A 17,148-nucleotide genomic window follows, 5' to 3' on the forward strand; every position below is an offset into this window, starting at 1 on the left:
TTCCTCCCCCAGATATCTGGATGGCTAACTCTCCCACTTCCCTCCAGCCTTTGATCACATGTTACCTTTTTAAGACTTGTCCTCACAAGCCTATTGAATATAGCACTCTGCCCCACCCATACCCCCTCACCCCTGCCCTGCACTCCAGATTCTCTGAGCCTGCTCTGTGTTTTCTTTTTTCAACAGCATTCATCCCTTTCTATCATATTGTATAATTTATTTATATATTATGTTTATTACGATATTAGCCTTTGTCTTGCCTGCTATCAGGTAAGCTCCATAAGAGCAAGGATCTTTGTCTCTTTGCTCATCCAGCTCAGTTATCTAGAACAATGCATAGCACAGTGGGCACACATTAAATACCTACTGATGTGCGAAGATTTCACTTTAATGGGCTCTCATAGGAATGGTTAACTCCAAATGCTCCAAAAGTTATTCACATGGATTATCTTGTAGAATCACTGGGACATTTTGCAATTGTTTTACTTTGAAAGTACAAAGAACTGTGCTTTCCCCACCCTACTACGCAGATTAGTTGGCTTTTCCTAGGGGAAGTCTTGCAGAAGAAGGAGAAAGTCCTGAGCTAGAGCAGTTCAATAAAGGAAGAAAACTTTTGTCTCATATAACTGACTGACGAGGCTGATCCACAGGCAAGTAACTGCGTTGATTGGTCAGCAGAATGCACATACATAAAATAACAACCACACCACTGAGATATTAAAGACCAAATCAATATTTTCACTTATATATTCCTAATTATTTTCTCTAAGTTGAAAAGACTCTGGTCTTAAAGGACTATTTTTCTGCCTGGAAATAGTCGCATTTTAAATAATAAAAGTGATAGGTAGGTAGCTGTTTGCTTTCCAATATTTCACTAACTTGAACCAATATGCTTTATGTACCTTTTCTAAGTGCCTATGGTATTTCACAATAGAGGAATGAAAAAAAAAATGTTTTTAAAATCCTGTACAGCAAGACTTGGGTCAACACAGAGAGACGGAAAACAAACTGAGGGAATCCCATAACACTATTGTACTTTGAGACCACCTGCTACATTTACTTTAAAATTGCAAGTCCCCTCGCCCTTCCACCTCTGGGAGCTCCCGGTGTGAGGTTTTTGCTCCACCCCGGGGAGGGTGAGCCAAGGAATGCTGGGAAGTCCCAGCGGGGGTGGGATGGGGGTACAGGGCTGTGTGGGTAGGCAGGCAGCAGGGAGACAAAGGCTCCGCAGTGTTCTCTCTCAGACAGGACAGGATCAAACTCCCTCTGAGTGATTGGCCTCTGGGGTACCCAACAATAACAGACTCATGCCGGTTCTTAAAACAAAGTAACAGCTTTCACTAAGCCAATAACTTCTGGCCTGCATGAGCCCTTGGGAACCAGTTTCTCCCTCTCAGAGGCCTCTGAAAACCCCCTTTCCCCACGACTGAAAGAAAAGTGAAAAAGTCGTCCTCCAGCCTGCAGAATAGGCAACAGATGATTCCAGAGGGCAGATGGGCTGCTGCTGGACAACCCTGGGTGTGTATTGGGAAGCCGGGTGGGGGTGGGGGTGAGGAGAGGAGCTGTGAGAAGAGAGCTGATAACTTGTGGAGGGAGCTGTGACAAAGCACCAACGGGAAGAGAGCCGTCCTGTTCAGCCTGAAGGCAAAATAAACTGACGGTGGGGGCCTGGAAGACAGGACCCTGGAAGTCCGAATAGGCATACCAGACGCTGTCCCAGCGGGCCCACGCCCAGGAAAACCCTGCCTTGCCACAGAGTCACGGGCGATACAGACCCTCCTAGTTAACAGGAAGAAAGCATGAGAGTCATAAGAGCGCTTCCCATAATCCGATCTGGGTCACCAACTATGGTAACAGAGCCTGTAAACATCGCAGGAGGATGTCAGCCTTGGGGAAAAAAAAAAAAAGGAAATTCTACAGAGCATTCTCTTCTCCCCACCACTGGAACTCGCTGGTTTTCTGGAGCATTCGCCCATACTAAAGTTAATAATTTCCTCCCTGTCTCCCTAGAATCTGGAACTCATGCCATCTTTTCTTGCCCCATATCTAAGACACGTCAGGAGAAGGTCTCATAGAACGAATGACCCCAGGAGGTGAAATGATAAAGAAAAGCCGGCCTTCCCTGGCCTCCTTCCTTCCCTGCCCTGTCCTCCCCTAGTGTAGTTACACACACACACACACACACACACACACACACACACAGCCCTCCTCTCTTTGGCTCAGGTTGCCCTCCTTCCTCCTTGCTTCCAAGAAAAAGTTACTTCCTTGGAAATGAGGGAGGAAGGGTTTTTTTTTGTTTTTGGGGTTTTTTTTTTTTTTTTTTTTTTTTTTTTTTTTTTTTTTTTCTGAGACGTTAAACACAGTAGAGGTTAAGTTCAGATTTGTTCTATTTCAAGTTGGAAAACCATGTTCGAAGAAAAATCTCCTGAGAGAATGAGTAGGCCAGTAGCTTCTCCCCCTCTAACAGGCTGTAGCCATAACTTCCCACAGGTAAGTATATACTGCAAGCTTGACAGCTTTCAGCAAAGAGCTTTTTCCCAACAGAAATGTTCATTGGCAGCTGAGAAAGTGGTCCTGGGAGCAATTCTACCTGTGATTTTGGTTGCAAAACTGCTTCAGGCTCTACCTCAAGAGCTAATGGGCTGTAAACCATTAGCATATCCATAATCCTCAAAATACACTGCGCAATGTGTAATGTCCATTTGGGATACTTTTGTTTTTGAAACATCTCCTACCGAGAATGCTGTCTTCTCAACTCTTGATTTAAGTAATAGTCCTTTCTTCAAATTTAAATCCAAACTTGATTTCTTGATGAAGTGTGATCACCATACCTGCATAGTTAACAGTTCTGAGGGGAAAACTAACGACCCAACGTGTCCTTCACTGGGAACTACACACCTCTGTCCCACACTGAGGGGATAAGTCAGGTTTGTTCCACATGACTCTTCTTTGCAGTCACAGTGGACTAGACCCGAGGTAGACCACCCACCCCGACACCAGTCTCACTCCACTAGTTGGAAAAAATCAGTCAGGATTCTCTTGAATAAGAGCTAAAAGACACAAAAACAGAGTCTTCAGTGAAGTATATCCCCCCTTTTTTTTCACTTCTCAGTAAAGTTTTCTAGTGTTTTAGTTTCTGTGATTTGCAAAATGGAACAATGGTTATGTTTTAACTTTTCCAAATATGAAGTTTGTATTAAAATGTGAAGGTTAAACTGCTCATACCCTCCTCTCCATAACTAAAGATTCAGATGTGCATGCTCCGTCTGAGGTAGACATCTTTCCCAGTTGACAATGAGGGTTGCAGTTGGCAGATGGGACTATTGGACCCATACGATTAAATAAACTTGGGTTCATCCTATTGGATCATGCCTAAGCAACAGAAGCCAGTCCAGGGAAAGATGAGACAGATAGTATGAAGGTAACTAGAGCTGAAATTAGGCATGAAGACCCTGAAAGATGGAGTAATGACATTTGTGACCTTTGGGAGACCCGGAACTGATTCTGTTTCTTGTGTTCACGTAGCTCCAGTTCACAGTCGAACAAACTATAGTTTAATTCCTCTGTTTGGAAGTTTGCCTTCTCATAGACACCCCTTCTAATGTGGTGTGGAACCAAAAGCTTTTTGTTTCTTAAAGTCAAACCAGATTTGATTTAAGATACCAATATAGGGGGGCGCCTGGGTGGCTCAGTGGGTTGAAGCCTCTGCCTTCGGCTCAGGTCATGATCCCAGGGTCCTGGGATCGAGCCCCGCATCGGGCTCTCTGCTCCGCAGGGGGCCTGCTTCCTCCCCTCTCTCTCTGCCTGCCTCTCTGCCTGCTTGTGATCTCTGTCTGTCAAATAAATAAATAAAATCTTAAAAAAAAAAAAAAAAGATACCAATATAGGGGGCGCCTGGGTGGCTCAGTGGGTTAAAGCATTTGCCTTCCGCTCAGGTCATGATCCCGGGGTCCTGGGATCGAGCCCCACATCGGGCTCTCTGCTCGGCGGAGAGCGTGCTTCCTCCTCTCTCTCTGCCTGCCTCTCTGCCTACTTGTGATCTCTGTCTGTCAAATAAATAAATAAAATATTAAAAAAAAAAGATACCAATATAGGTGATCTGGCCTTCAAATTATTACAGCAACAGATCTGAAATCCACTGTCCTTTGAATAGAGTAATTTTGGATTTTTGTATATGTATAGATTTTGTATATGTTATGTATAGACATTGCATAGATTTTAACTATGCATAGATATTGTCCAAAAATATTGTAATTTGAAGTATTAGATTTTCAAATGCTATGACATATTTAATGAATGATAGTTTTGTTGGATGGTATTTATTTTCCCTTCTTTCTTACGTCCTACAAATATTTAGTATACTTAAGGCAGATAATGTGGTATTAGAAGTTTGTGAGCTTGAACTGCACACTCATTGTATGTATAATAGCATGCTTGAATGAGAGAAAAAAAGATTATGATTTACTTCTTCAACATTTAGTAAATGGAGGCAAATGATAATTTCACTGATTTGCCATGCTCACACTAAATGTGTGGAACAATAATGAAAACTAATTATTCATTACAATTTTTTAAAAAATACTCTAGTGGGACACCTGGGTGGCTCAGTCAGTTAAGCATCTGCCTTTGGCTCTAGTCATGATCCCAGGGTCCTAGGATTGAGTGCCACATTGGGCTCTCTGCTCAGCGGGGAGTCTGCTTCTCCCTCTGCCTTTCCCGTGGCTTGTGCTCTTTCTCTCTCTCTCTCTCTCTCAAATAAATAAATAAAATCTTTAAAGAAAAAGTACTCTGGAATGAAACCTAGAGAAAGGTTTGGGGATCTTTCAGAAAATTGAATATATAATCAGTAGAAAGGCCAAAATTTAAATTCAACTACCCTTAAAATATATCTAATAATGTTTGCAACAGGACACAATCTTTATTTTAAACCAGGGCAAACTTGGTCCAAAGATGTTGTCTTATCTATTTTATACTATAATATCTGTAATAGCCATTTACAAACTATTCTTCTAAGAGACAGGTATCCAGTATTAAATGCTAAGAGGCCAAGGGTTGATCTACAAATATCAAAGCAATGTCACTATAGATGTTTCACTGGGCTTCTGACCTGGGAAGAAAAGTCACCAAGCCAGTCATCAAGATTTAGAACAAATGGGCATAATTCACCCCCCCCCTTAACTTGTGTCCTTTTTTCTGTTTCTTCGAGCTCTCTTCTGAGGATAATAGACTTTCTGTATAATTCTAGCTGACTAGAAAGAGGCAGTTTCTTTCTTTCTATATTTTTGTATGTCTGTCTTACCTCCATCACCAAACACCCCACACCCTGACACACTTTTTTCATCCCTTATTCTCTTCTAAATGTTTCAATATCCATATCATGTAGTAACTATTTCCCTTTTTTGCAATCTACTAAAATATAAAAATTAATAAGCATTTTTCTGAATAAATATATATTTTTTTGGTAAACCAAAGTTTTGCTAAACCAAAGTTTTGCTATTGGACTGTCTGAGGATTACTTTATCAGGACACGAGTGTTAAACTAAGTGCAGGACAGGGTGCCTACTTTCAAATCCCAATGATGACCTTGCACAGTTTATCAACTTGAACCTCTGGTTGCCCTGTCTTTCACAGACAGGGGATCACAATGGTACTTGCCTCATAGGATTACTGTGAAGATCAAATAAATGTATAACTATAAATAATGCAGAATTATGTTTGGCAAACAGTAGGAATACACATAATGTTTCACTGTTATTATGCTGCTAGAACTGAACTGAAAGTCTTCTAAAATTGAAACAAATAAACAAAAAGAGATACAAATTTAATACTCTTAGTTTGGTTCCCCTTTCTTTAAGTCTTACCCTAATAATTTGATTTGACTTTCGGATGAGCTAAGTGAATAGCTTCCTACTATTTAGAAGCAACATGATTAGAATTCCTCCCTATGCGAGGGCATGTTTTTGTTGCTATGCACTACGTGTAGCCTTACTAGACAAAATAGGTTCTGCTATCTAATTATTAGCGGAAAGAATAACTTAAAATTAAGTATACTAAAACCAAAATTACCAGCTTTAAAGATATTCTCTGGCATTTAATTGGCTTTTATCCAAAAATTTTATATGGGGTCAAATCATTCAATTATCCAAAGGTATGGTTTTCAATTAGTGAATCATTGAGGCCTCACAAATATCTAAATTGATTAAAATTTGACATGTGCATATGTGTCACAGAATTTTTTTTTCCCATTAGTGGTAACTGGTAATTATACCCATTTTGAATTTTCTGCATCTAAAATGTATTGTGATAAAATGATACGGCATATAACCAGCCTCAATTGCTATCCTTTCATTAAAATGTTGGGTCTTCCTATAGTTACTCCTTTGCTGTGGAGTGGTAATCCACTCTGGCCTGTTTTGGGGGTAAGCTCATTATTTTCCTTATCTGTGTCCCTCCCCAGCTGACTGTCAAATCATGTTTCTCCTCCCAATTGTCACCACAGAATATTCTGGCCAAAGATGACAGCCCTGTATTTTCTGCAGGTCCATTTGAAAGAAATAATAATACTCTAAAGGTTCTAAATATTATTCTTAGATCTCGCCAGATTATCCAAACTGCTTTTTCATTGCTGGGAGACTTATATGGCGGAAGGGAGGTTTTGAATTACACTCTTTGGAGGCAATAACGCTATTTGCGTATCAGTGAGGATCTTGTCTTTTATATCCATTATATCCATGAGACGACAAAGAGAAAGAGAGAGAGAGAAGAAGCATTTCTTGTTATAATGTAATTATGTCCTCTGTGTCCCCTCTGAAGTCACCAATTCCGTGTAGACAAGTTAATCATTTAGAGTCCGTCAAAAATCTGGATTTAGGGCTGCAGGTAAGGACACAAGTAAAAATCCTTCCCTATAATACATATGTTTTTTCTGTCAATCACCATTTAATTTATCTAAAACATTTCTTAAAGCTCAGCAGTCTTGCAAGTACCATCTAATGGCTTTTTCTGTTTGGTTTCTTTGGCTTATCACAAGTGCTGATAACTTCTTGTGTACATTAACTAATAGGCCTCTTTCAAAGTATGCTGACATTTAGCTTAGTGTTAAATGGTTTTTAATGAGCTCTCCACCAACCCCCTCCATCCCACTTTTCTGCAAATGAAGCCCATTTTCTCTATAATATGGAGAACTAATGGTACTGTGCATTCCAATGAATGTGAACCAAATCTGGATCTTAAGGGGATAACTTCAAACCAAATTAGTGTCACAAAGACAAAACATTTTCATGGTTGACTACATTATTTTTACTTTTTAGCCAAACATTTAGCAACCTATGGACATAGCCTCTGTGTCAAAGTATTCAGCCCAAATGCTAAGAAGAGTTTAACCACTATTTGAGAAATTTGATCTTTGAGATAATTGAATCATAAATTCTGTTTAGTTGGAGTCTTGTGTAAGTTTTATTAAAGATTTGGAGATGGTGATGGTGTTTATCATCCCACATTTTCTCAACAAATGTCTCAATTCTCCCATTCATGTTTTCGGCTTCATCTCAGGGAAAATGCCTCCGGACCTAAGTAAGCGAGGTAAGAGTTTAGCAGCCACTGGGTCATTTTGGAGAGTAAGAAGCCTAAATGATACTCGATACTCTAGGCAATCAAACTAGATGATTTATTCATGTTTGTAATGTCTTGGGGATGATGTGTATATGTGTGTGTGTCGGTGAGGGGGTGTACATGTCATCCTTCCTTTCTTCAAAATTTGGCCAGGTGTATATTCTTTCTTTCTTTCTTTCTTCTAAAGATTTCATTTATTTGAAAGAAGGCATGAGAGAGAGAGAGACAGCAGGGGGAGGGGTAAAGGGAGAGGCCGACTCCCTGCTGAGCAGAGAGCCCGATGCAAGACCTGATTCCAGGACACCAGGATCATGACCTGAGCTGAAGGCATATGCTTAACCCACTGAGCCACCCAAGCGCCCCTATTCAGAGTAACTCTTCATGTGGAACAAAAGCCCTTGATACCTGGTAGTCCTCTATTGCCCTTGGTCCGTTGGTTTCTCAGCCAACACAGGCCTACAGCCAACAGGCAGGGGAGAGCCAGACCATCAAAACCAAAGATGCCATCTCTTTTCTGTGTTCCATTGTGTCTCCTTCTCTACTGCCACTTTTTTCTGGATTTCAAAACATGTCCTAGTTCACTGCATGCCTGGGAACAAAGGAAATAAAAATAATGCATCCTATATAGGATCTTTAGAGAAAATCACATAAATATTTTATAGACCGTATGGTAAATAATGTATATGTTTAGAAAGGCAATGTAAATATTTTATAGACTGCAGAGTAACTGTTAAGGTCGAAATGAAATCACTATGTTTGGAGAAATACAGTATGCCCTAAATTGTACCACACAATTATTCTGCAGCTCAGTACAGTACACTTCATAAATCACTGCGTTACCTGGGAGTTCGAGAATCCCAGCTGCCAAATGGGCTCCTCCCGTCTTTCCCCACTGCTTTGAAAGACCCCACTCCCACCTCACCACTCAAGGCGCTGCTTTCAACTGTGGCAGTGATCAATACATGCTCCTTGCGAAATGGAAGCCGGGCATGCAAATGAACTCACCCAGATCGCCTAATTTTCATGGGGAGGATGGTGAGAAAACTGATCAGGAACGGACGGACAAAACCCCGAATGAATTCCAGATGTAACCTGAGTCTCCGTGTATTTTTTCAGGTGGCTGAGGACACATCATCTTGGTTTCCTGAAACTCATTCCTTGTGAGTCTAGATTGGCCAGCCCAGGGTTCAGTTATGCATCAATACCCCCGTGATGCTTAAATATTATAATATTTACCAGATTGTGTGAAAAAGACACAGGTGCGTTCTGAAAGACGGATAATATAAATATAAAAATAGTCAGAGGAAGGGCAACACAGCGTCAGGCAGCGCCTCTCCCAGCTAATTGAAACAAAACTGAAGTCAAGAATAATGTGGTAATCTAAGTACATATAATATAAATGTTTCTATAATTAGTTACCTGAAGAGCAGAAGAGGAGGCTCGCACCCTTTATGTTTTTTAAATGGCTGCAGTAATAATGTCTTTGAGAGCGGAACACTCCAGATATCAAGTAGGAACAGAAACAAATAAACCAAAAGGAAACCTGTAGGCTTAAGAATTATATTTAGAGTGCTTTGATTAAGTCAGTCAAACAACAAGAAGCAAAGGAGACCTGAAATGACAGAACACAGAGAAGAAGCCAGGGCAGGAGGAAGGGCACAGACACGCAATAGAAACCACAGCACATTAAAACTGTTCGACAATATGAAAAGGGCTGCAGTGAAATGCCATTATGGGGAGGAGCTAAAAGCAAAAGACAGTACAATGTCCCTAAAGGTAGGAATGCAAGCATAAGATCACCTAGGAGCTTGATTTAAATACAGATTACTGAGCCTTTCTCTCCAGAATTCCAATTCATGGGGTTTATGAAGAAGCCGGGGAAGCTTTTGGGTAAGCTTTATAGATAATTTTGAAGCAAGTAGATTGTGAGCCACACTGTTAGATGCCCTTGATAACCATAGCAGAGTGTGAGGGCAAAGAGTGATGGATGGAAGGGAAGGGAGCGTGTGCGAATCCGAGTGGGACCAGCTAAACATTCCCCCCCACCCCGCATTTCAACTGTTGCAAATATATGGTGCCAAAAATCACTACTGTTTCTATAATGAACACCATGCATCTTTAAAAAAATTTTTTTTTTAATTTATTCATTTGAGAAAGACAGAGCGCGCCCAAGCAGGAGGAACAGCAGAGGGAGAGGGAGAAAGCAGGCACCCCGTTGAGCAGGGAGCCTGATGTGGGGCTTGGTCCCAAGACCCCAGGATCATGACCTGCCCGAAGGCAGATGCTTAAACCCACTGAGCCACCCAGGTGCCCCAGGACCTTAGTGACTTAAAACCACAACCATTTAATTACATTTGACAATTGCGTGGGTCAGGAATTTGGATTATTCTTTTGTTCCCCCACGGGACCAGTAGTAGTCCATGTGTTCAGCTGAGGATATAGGCTGGTGGAATGAGTCCAAGACGGCTTTATTCTCAAATCTGGTTCTTTAGAGGGAAGAATGGGAAGGCTGGATCCAGGAACAGCAACCGGAGCATCTACTCATAGACCCTCCAGTACGGCAGGCCAAGGGTATCTGAACTTCCCAGTGGCAGCTCAGGGTTTCCAGAGAGGGTTTCAAGAAACATGAAGAAGAAACTGCCTATTCCTTAAGCCCTGGGACTGGAAATTGACACAGTTTCTCTTCTATTCTGTTCTATTGTTCGAAGTGGTCACAACGCCTGACAGATTCAAGTGGAGAGGACAGACCCTACTTCTCAAGGAGAGGAGTGTCAAGGAATTGTCACCTAGACATCTTAAATCTACCACAGAGAATATTGCAGACATGCATGTAAATATTTCTTTCTCTGCTAGCACATCAAGGGTGACGGAACACATGATCATTAATTTCTTTACTCCTACTCCCCAAGGTGAAAAAGTCTTCAAAAAATAAACTAACATTCAGGATGCATAGGACTCACTCTCTGGCCTTGCTGATACAGTATGGAGTTCTCTAAAGCAAAGACATGAAATCTGGCTTGGCATAGTAACCGACTGGTATACATTAATGTGTTTTGTAGTATAACACAAAATGCTATGCTGCTGAGAGTAAGTAAAAGTGACTTTCAAATAATTTGTTGATGTTTAAAAACAGAGTTGAGTTCAGTGTCACTCTCACTCACATGTGAAGTTACATGTAGTTCCTAGAAATCTCCTCCAGTATGGGATAAGCCTGTGGGAATGTTCCGAGCAGGTAGAAATCACTAGGCATTACGGGTGATAAGGAAAAATTCCTTGAAGATGTAACTTTGTGCCTGAGACCTGACAGATGAGAGGGAATTAACTGTGCTGAGTGGAAAGAGTATTTCATGCAGAGGGGCCATGTGTAAAGGTCTTAAGACTGAAACAGGATTGTCTTAAACATCATGGAAGAAGATCAAGACCAAGGAGAACTAGGGGCACTTGGCTGGTTCAGTCAGTGGAGCATGTGACTTTTGATCACAAGGTTGTGAGTTCATGCCTCATGCTCGGTGTGGATCCTACTTAAAATAATAACAATAACAATAATAATAATAAAAAAATTTTAAACATTAAAAAAAAATAAATAAAAGACCAGGGGGAGGTAAATCAAGTTAGGCAGTGACTTAGAGCCACTTAGAATTACTGGGGTAGGGGGCGCCTGGGTGGCTCAGTGGGTTAAGCCGCTGCCTTCAGCTCAGGTCATGATCTCAGGGTCCTGGGATCTAGCCCCACATCGGGCTCTCTGCTCAGCGGGGGGCCTGCTTCCCTTCCTCTCTATCTGCCTGCCTCTGTCTACTTGTGTTCTCTGTCAAATAAATAAATAAAATCTTTAAAAAAAAAAAAGAATTATTGGGGTAGGGACTTCATACTCAAAACCAAAACATAACAAAAACACAAGAAATTGACTTCGGTAATAACTAACAACAACCCTCTCCAATTAAATCTTATCATATTTGCAAACAATTGGCAGAACTGGCTAGGTTTAGTCTAATTTTCCTTCCTGTCTCCTGCGTACCTTTTGAAGACCTGCATGAACACCCAGGAAGAGCTAACGCCTGGGAGTGGACAGGGGAAGACAAGATCTTGAGACCATTAACAAAAAGATAAGCTGGTTTTCAGTTCCTTTTAATTTCTAGTGAGTTTTATCATAGAGTTGTAATTTTTTTCCTCTAGGATATCCCATTTGATTAAATTTTTCCTTACTTTATAGAAGATCAAACAGAGAACCCCAAAGAAGTTAAGTGATTGTGACCCATGCCAGTTAAGAAGCAGAAGCTAGAAGCGACTCATTATGGCCTATTTTAGACCATCACGACCCACCACAGATCATTGGATGAGAGGATGAAATTCCTGAAGTACGACTTTCAATTTTAGACAGATGAAAAAAGAAATCAACTTCTGTTGCAAAGCATTGTAGATTGGGTTCTTCAGGAAACAGTCTGAGACAGAAATAGCATGTATTAGAGAGTGCTTTTAGGATCAATGCCTAAAAGGGGAATGGGAGAGAAGCAGATCCACAGAGAGAGAAGTTGCCAGGCAGTCACGAGGCCTTAGCCAAACTTGCAGGGAGCGATGAGACTGGAATGACCCCTCAGAGTTGTCCTGTGTTGAGTTCAGAGAGCCAGGCCTTTATACCCTTGCATCAAAGTATCATTGGTTTGGGCTGTCCTGCAAAAAGGAGCAAGTGGCTTTCTTTAGAAGATGCAATTCCCAAAGATGGCTGAGTGCTGGCAACCAAACTCTCCCTGCAGTGAGGGGTATAGATCCTTTCCCGGGGTGGGGGGCAGTGAGAGGTGGAAGGATGCAGGTGTATCAGAGGTAAGACATCACATGGCCTGGGCAGAAGCAGCACAACTTCTCACCACATCTACTATTATCACCTCCACCAAGTCAACATAAGTTGGGTCATTCCTTTACTGTGACAATCGCCCCCTGGGTGATCTCTCTGTCAAGTTCTGTCCAGCTACAATACATTGGCCTTATCTCAGACCAAGTCCACCTCAAAAAACAGAACTGAGATCACGTCACTCCATTGTTAGAAAATCTTCAATGAATGTGCTTTTCAGATACGGTGAACTCCAAATTCTTTGCTACAGCCTACGAGGTCCTACTTGACTTGGTCCCTCATGCTTACTTGTTCTCTCTTTTAAAAACACAATTTACAGTTAGAAACCTAACGAAGACAGAAATTTTTCATCACAGCAGAAACTCTCTTGCCTACTTTTGCAGAGGCCTGTCACCCACCTGTCATTGGCAGAGGTAACCACCATGTTCTTATTTTAAAAGTCTTGCAGTGATTTGGGGCACCTGGGTGGCTCAGACGGTGAAGCCTCTGCCTTCGACTCAGGTCATGATCTCAGGGTCCTGGGATCGAGCCCCACGTTGGGCTCTCTGCTCAGCGGGGACCCTGCCTCCCCCTCTCTCTCTGCCTGACTCTTTACCTACTTGTGATAGCTGTCTGCCAAATAAATAAATAAAATCTTAAAAAAAAAAAAGTCTTGCAGCGACTTAAAACAACAATAAATAGAATTGTTTAAGGATATCTAATATTCCTAGTAACAGACTGGATGGTTGACCTCTCTGAGAAGGGTGTGAGGGAGGCCAAGTCACCAATACTCCGAACCACTTCACAAAGAACACATGTTAAACCTCTGTCACCCCTCAAGCCAGTATTTCACATAAGGTGGCATAATAGTCACAATTAGCATTTTGCAATGGTTACTAGAGATTCGGGTTTCATTCCCTGATGTGAGCATGTATGCTTACATTTGTGCCTAATAAGCATCTTCTGGTTTGAGTTTGCTTTGCTCGTTGGAATGTAAATGCAAAAGCATTGAATGTATTCCTTTAATGAGGATCACGCGGCTGCCAGTAAACAAAATGGATGCCACCGCCCTTAATTTTGAGCAAAAAGAATAACTTTAGAGTGAATTACACCCCTGCTAGTCCAAAAATAATGGTTTTAAATAGGTGCAGATGTTTAAGGGGCTTGTTGCTGGAGTTCTTGTTGGTGATTCCTCAGCATCTTTCATAAGACTCGTTTTGGCAAAGGTATTTCCCTTTAGCTTTTGAGACTTTTTTTTATTGTTGTTTTATGGGATAGGTTACAACTTAAAGCCAAGGGATTTCAAATGCTTCAACCTCTGGATGTTTTTCTACCTAGCAAATCTTCTTAAAATAACTCTGATTGCAAACTAAGGGTATGGATTAGCCAAGTTTACTGGCACTCATCCAAATAGTCCCAAAGCAGCGTGGACAGGATGGGGAGAAGAACCGAGAAGGGGAGGATGATAGGGCCCCTGGGGGTGCTGCTGAATCCTTGGTGCTCCCGCACTGTGTTTGGGAACTCACTGAGCTTGTAGTAGGGGAGCAGTTGGGTTGCCAACTCTCTGTGAAATGGAGGCTTGTAGATGGATCCTCCTGGCAGATAGTACATGCACCTACTCCTTCTTCCATCTCTTTCCGATGACTGCTCCGTTTTGATGGACTCTTCCATGGGGAATTCTGGGACATTAAATAGCATCTTATTATTGATAAGCAAAGTTGTACCAAATCCACAGAGGAAACAAATCACGTTTACTTATTTCAAATGCAAACTCTTGTGAAAAATTAAATTTGTTGTATTTGAATATTCAAACAGTTCCCACACATACACAGTTCAAACCCACACTTGATAGAAACATGCTTGCAATGATCAAAGCTGCTAATGAACTCCTGAAGCCATCACTCAGAGGAGAATTACATACTCAGTTTTTTCTTGGGAGCATAATGGAACTCAGGCATGTTTCTCAGTATTGTCCAATGGTATGGTCCTGAAAACAAAAATGCCTAATGTAATGCATATGCTAATATTTAAATGTAGTTACTGTACAAGTTGAGTGCACAGCCATTAACCTAGTGACACTGAGGTCACATGTCCAATTTGTATTCAACTAGAGAATGTTCAGATAGAGTTTGGGTACGAGTGTCTGAAAGATAATACTAGAAACAAACCCTCCAGTTTTAACATGATTGAGCTTTACATTGTTTTTGTTTTTATTTCATAAAATTCATGACACAGTATTTAAATTTTCAGCATTAGGAAGTTTCAGAATCTCCCCAGAAAATATAGAAGAAAAACTATACATATTATTTTGAGATATACTTCATGCTGTATAGAGTGTCATATAGCATTTGCTGCAGAGTCAACCCAAACATAGTGGCTTGGACATTTTTTTTTAGTGGACAGTTCTGGGTGGATCTTTTTCTGGTTTAGGCCAGATTCCTGATCTCATCTTTATTTAGTCATGTGTCTGTGATCATTTGGCAGGTTGTCTGGGGCCAGATGGTATCAGATGACCTCGCTCACAGGTCTGGTACTTATGTTGCAATGTGTCAGATGGAACAATGGAAGATCTTGGCTCTCTGATTCTGTTCTCAGGATAAGCTAGGCCAGGTCTATTCATATGATGACACTGACTGGGGCTCCAAAATCGAGTATAAAAAGAAACTTTAAGACCCATTGTCAAGTTCCGTTGGTCAAAATATTTGTGGCAAAGCTTAAAGTAATTCTAGGTGAGGCCATACAAGTATATGGATATAAGAACAAGACAAGGGGCGCCTGGATGGTACAGTAAGTTAAGCGTCCACCTCTTGGTCCTGATCTCAGTGTCCCAGGATCCAGCCCTGCAACGGGCTCTGCACTCCATGGAGTCGGCTTAGGATTCTCTCTCCCCTCTCCTCACATCCCTCCTCCAAAATAAATAGATAAATCTAAAAAAAAAAAAAAAGTAAAAAACTGAGGACCAATTATTTTATTAATCTACCACACATAAAAAGTATGAATTCAATGTTGATAAAATATTGGGAATCATAGAATTTAAAAACTGAAGCATTAATTAGAAGAGCTAATGCCATTGAATGACGGAGCTGCCTCTAAGGGGGCACATTCTTTGAATAATGCCCTAGTATTTTCTCACATCCTCCTATATCATTAGGAGTTCAATCTTTCTCTATTCCAAGATGTTTCTTCCTCTGTGGAAAAAATTCCACTAGGATAACCCTCTTGGCCTCTCTACAGACTCTCACTTACTGCTCCTCACGGAAGGTGGAACATATTCTCTTCGGTGTGTTCAAGAGGCATATACTGGTTAGCTCTATTTCTGTCACCATGAAGGTGAAAGTGGTTGAAGACAGCACCTGTTCTTTGCCACAAGGTAAAAAGCAGAGACCTGTTCAGTGTGACTGGGTATGTGAGTCTGTTGAAATTTGTGACTTAATATCACGAAAATCAGCTACGGACAGATATAAGCCACACCTTCCTGAATCGGCTTTATTAAGTATGTATATGTAATTATAGGGTACTGTTGTCTCCCATTTGCATTAGTCTTTGATCTTATATCTCATTTGGATCAGAACTTGGGGCCTTTAAATCCTAACACTGATTGAGGGATGGATGTATGAAATTAACCTTTTCCAGTGAAGAAAAGTAAGTAATACATGGAACACAACTTAAAAACTTTTTATTAGCTTTTGTTTTCCCTTTTTTAAAATTGGACTTATTTGTCAGAGAGAGAGAGAGAGAGAATAATGAGGCGGAGTGGTAGGCAGAGCAGACAGCGGGAGAAGCAGGCTTCCCCACCAAGTGAGGAGCCCGATATGGGACTCAACCCCAAGACCTTGGGATGATGACCTGAGCTGAAGGCAGCTGTCTAATTGACTGGGCCACCCAGGCATCCCTTAGCTTTTATTTTCTTGGGTGCAATGTCTGATGGGCTGTATTAGACACCTCCAGAGCACTTATTACAAATTCTTATTTCTGGGTCTGTTCCAGACCTACTGAATTTCTGACAGTAAAAAAGAATGGACCATCTTCAGCAAGCATACAAGATGGTTCTTTAATTTAAATTGCTTTTAAATTATAAAAGGACTAAAAATATATTATTTCCAAAGTAATGCTGCTCTCTTCTGCTCTCCATATATCCACGTATCACATTTTCCACCTTGTCTGCTAACCAAGGTAACCATCATTTTTGCTTTAATATAACTCTATATAGACCTTTTTCTTTGATATCAACATACCATGTGTGTGACCTAGATAGTATTTGCCAGATTGTTCTACCATAAATTTCTATCATTCCCTGCTTTCCATAGTCTATTCTTTTGAAGCAAGTCTCTAGGTCCAAGCCACATAGAGGCTGGGGAAGGAGAGCAGCAAAGCTCCACATCCTGGGGGAGAGGTACTATTTACATCAAGCAGAATTCTTCTGCCAGGAAGGTTCGTCTCTTCTCTCCTAAGTGTTTATTTATTCCATCATTTACATCAGCATGGGCTCCTGTATATTTATTTTATGCTTTGGATTATAATCCAATAATATTTTATTGTTTAAAACATACTGTTAAAATGTGTTTATTTTATTACTCAAATTGTTCCAGCTTTGCCACTGGAAGTTCTTTTATGTTGGTTGCTCTGGCCCTTTAACAATACCATTGTCGTTTGTTTTCTGATAGGTTCCTTATTTTGAGACACCATAAGATGCTCCAGACTCACTTTGTGTT

This window comes from Mustela nigripes, chromosome 9, assembly GCF_022355385.1.
Source record: "Mustela nigripes isolate SB6536 chromosome 9, MUSNIG.SB6536, whole genome shotgun sequence".
Classification (NCBI taxonomy): domain Eukaryota; kingdom Metazoa; phylum Chordata; class Mammalia; order Carnivora; family Mustelidae; genus Mustela; species Mustela nigripes.